The following is a 3,985-nucleotide window of genomic DNA, read 5'->3' on the forward strand; positions in this document are numbered from 1 at the left end:
AGGACGGCCGTTGGGCATAACAAAACGAGCATCAGTAGCCACAGTAGACAGTGGGATAGAGGGAATCACCTCAGCAGTAACTGGAACAGAAGTGGCTGGTTGTTCCTGTGCAGCCATCATAGCGGACATAGCATCATGAGCCTTGGCCAAGTCTTCTTTCATAGCAGCCAATTCGGCACGGAGCTGAGCATTTTCTTCTTCAAAGTTAGCCATTATCCTTCTCTTGTGAAATCTTGTCTGATGAATTCTATCTGGTTGGTAGACTTTGCGAACACGAGCCACTTTTCAGACTGGGGCGGACAAAACCAGGAGGCAATGAGCACGAGAGAAGTTTTTTGTGGTCAATGAATGCATATGATGCATGAAATGTGCTGATGTATATGCAAAAAAGACTCTTTTTAGGTTATCGAAGGGTTTTAGACAAATTGTGAACTTGTAAACATTACTAAACAACAATTAACGTAATCGGGAATCAAACAACTAACATATAGTTTTACAAGACAAATCCAACATGAACAAATGGAAATAACAACAGGAAATGGAAATCCTCAAGCATAGGAAGTGGAAGCGTCGCCCTCAGATTCAGACTCATAGTCGCAGTATCGGGCATAGAAGTCACGGGCACTCCTAGCCCTCTTGGAGTCCCTCATAAGCAACCTATCTTTCTCTTCAATCTCTCTCCTAGCCTTAGCTAACTCTTTCTTCAGTGTCAAGACCTCATGAGTCTGCTGCTCACCCTTTCCATCCAAAGTCATGATCAAGTTCTCAGCCTCATAGTATCTAGCTCTCCACTGATGCTTTTCCCGACTCTCCATAGCTAGATGCTCCTGATACATCTCCTGGGTAGGTGGAAGTAGAGGCAAAGGCATGGTAGGGACAGATGCAGACACATATCTCATAGAGGGGTAAGGCGTACCAGCCTCCTCAGCTCGGTTTATCACCCACTGTGTATAGGCCTCATGAGCGATACCAGACCTCACACCCATATGCTTTACCTCTTTCTTCCGAAGTTTGGTCCAAGCTTGCATGAAATCTTCTCTAATGCCTGTGGGAGCATTGGAGTAGTGAAAGAAGTAAGGAGCTGTAGCAAGATTGATGGGCTTATCTTTCATCGGAAAACCGAATTGTCGCAAAGCAAGCTCCGGGTTGTAGTTGATTCCACCCCGGGTACCAAGAAGAGGTACATTAAGAAACTTTCCACCACCAAAGATGATTTCCTTGACCCTAGAAGCGGGAGTGAGCCAAACCACTTCATTAGGAGTGAGAGCCATAATCCTCTGTGAAATAGACCAATTCCTCGGATTGTCGTGGAAAGACTGCGGAAGGTGCGAAATAAACCACCTATAGAGGAGAGGCACACAACAAAGAATGTATCCACGACCTTTGCTGGAACGATCGTGAATAGCATGGTATGTGTCAGCTAGCAAAGTAGGAACCGGATTCTTGGAGTGGAAGATCATAATAGCATTCATGTCCACGAAGCCATCAAGATTCGGAAAGAGAATAAGCCCATAGATGAGAAGTGCAAGAATAGCCTCAAGAGTGTCCTGACAAGTGGTATTGAGGTTGGCCTTCCCAAGAAGATACTCTGAAGTGAACCCTCGGATGTGTGCCTTAGTGACAAGATTCTTGGAGACATCGGTGGTCTTGAGATAGAGATCCTTAGCAATAACCAATGGAGGAGGAGGGTTTTCAGGTCCTGAGAAAGGTACCCCCTTAGCAATAGATAAACCCATCAAGGAAGAATAAGCCTCTAGAGTAGGCACCAACTGAAAGTCTGGAAAAGTGAAGCACCGATACCCCGGATCATAGAATTGCACTAGAGTGTGCACAAGCTTCTCATCCACATTAGTATGGAGAATAGGAAGTAAAGCCCCGTAACGGCGTCGGAAACCAGTCGGATCCTCAATCTTGAGTGCCAAATCCCTCAAACTAGCCAAATCCACTTCCTTGAACTTGTAGGATTTAGTCATCTTCATCCCTACAATGTTTACAATTTCAACTTGTCTAAGCCCTTCGATAACAATGCATGGAAAAAGTTTATGCATGTATGCATGTATGCATGAATGCATGATTATGTTCAAATTCGGAGAAAACATGGTGGGTTTGAAGTTCAAAGTCGAGGAGTCATGGGTGGACACGGTGTCCGGTGAAACTAGGGTTTTAGGATAATAGTAACCGGGTTCTAAAAAGGTTCCCAAGTTGCAACCTCTCCGACGTATCTCATGGTGTCACGAGACAACCCTCGCTCCATGATTATACGTGGAAGGTCTAACTTGAGTGTAGTATCGCGTGACGACTAAAACTCGAGACAACACCCGGTTTAGCCTCCGCACTACATCCTAGAAAATGGCCATGGATGGGTTTGGTTATCTACGGTTCATAGCGTCATAGAACAATTAGAAGCAAAGTGCCTAAACGCGACAACTCGCGCCGACAACATCACCTCCAAAATGCCTCAGCTATGTGGGATTGGTCGCATAATCCAAAACACGAGGCAACCCCCGGAATGAATTGTCGATTATATCCCTCCTAAATCCTAAGTTCACTCAGCCCGGGTGCAGGACTTTTGATATTCTCACCCCACACGTTTGCAAGAATTTAAACATTTATTCACATAGGAAAGCAAGTAAAAGAAGCAAGTAAAAATACAAGCGCAAGCGTGGAAATAAAGACTAGGCGTAACTCTCGAATCTCCCCAGTGAAGTCGCCAGCTGTTTTATCTTGGTTTTCGGGTGTCAAACATTGATTACGTTTGAACCTTTTAAACCGGTGATATCTTATTTTTTCTTGGGAAGGGAAAAATTAAGCAAAACCCTTGAGAATCGAGGTCCGGGAGTTGTTTTCGCTACGGGAAGGTGTTAGGCACCCATAACGACTATAGTAACCTATAGGAACCGTCTTTAATTTCTACGCGCGCGCTTTATTTTTAAATGCTATTTGAAAAAATGATATTTATACCTAAGAGTTTTCTAAGTGAAGAATTTGAGGGAGAAGAAAGTGTTTGGATTTTTATTTTATTTGAATTGAAGGAATTTTGTTCCTTGCCTACGTACCCGTTTAAGGGATCAAATCCACCGTAGTTCTCTTCCAAAAAATGTTTTTATTTTTGGTGGTTGATTTTAAGTTTGAAAATAGGATTTTGAAGAATGGAGATTGAGAGGCCTTGAAGGCATGAGAATTTAAGAAAAGAGTGGGGTTGGATTAGTGAATTGCAAAATATGGTCAAAATAGGATTAGAGTTCATTGAAATTTGATTAAGAAAATGGAAAAGAAAAATACAATGGGATATTGGATCCCAAGGTTTATTCGGAAAAGGTTTGAGTGAAGTTGTTCACATTTGTTTGGAAAATTGGTTTTTTCTAAGTATAAACCCTAGGCATACATCTAAACATACAATCCTAAACATACATCTAAACATGCATATTCTAGCTATATAGTGATGTGTGTGCATGTGTCAGTGCTTGTGTCGGTGTACATCATTAGAGTCCATTGTCCTTTACATCATACCCTAAATACATTCTATGGCCTCTTTGCCAAGAAATTAAAATTGCATGAAGGTAAAATATTACAAAACCTCTAAGTATTTACATTTTAAACTTGGCATGAAATTGTAACTTAAAATTCAAGAAATTAGATGAAGAAGAAGATGAAGTGGGAATGCTTATGATGAATATGAAACATGAAATGGAAAGGTTAGTAGCATAGAGCAATATCAAAGGAAATAAAGCAAGAGAAGTACTAGGACATAAAGGATAGAAAATAAAGGCAAAAGAGTGCAAATATAGCTAAAATTTATTCATAAAATGCAAGAACCAAGTGACCTATAATTCTCACATTCCAATTACATTTTAAAAGGTTTATAATAAAGTCTTGGAATGGAAATTAAAGCTACATGATTTTCTTGGCATTTTAAAACAAACTTTGAACATACTTGCATTATTTAACTATTCAACTAACTTGCAAGCTAAGTAACTAATCAAAA

The sequence above is a fragment of the Medicago sativa genome, chromosome 6 (assembly GCF_051527215.1).
Source record: "Medicago sativa cultivar Bolivia chromosome 6, Bolivia_mono, whole genome shotgun sequence".
In the NCBI taxonomy this organism is placed as follows: domain Eukaryota; kingdom Viridiplantae; phylum Streptophyta; class Magnoliopsida; order Fabales; family Fabaceae; genus Medicago; species Medicago sativa.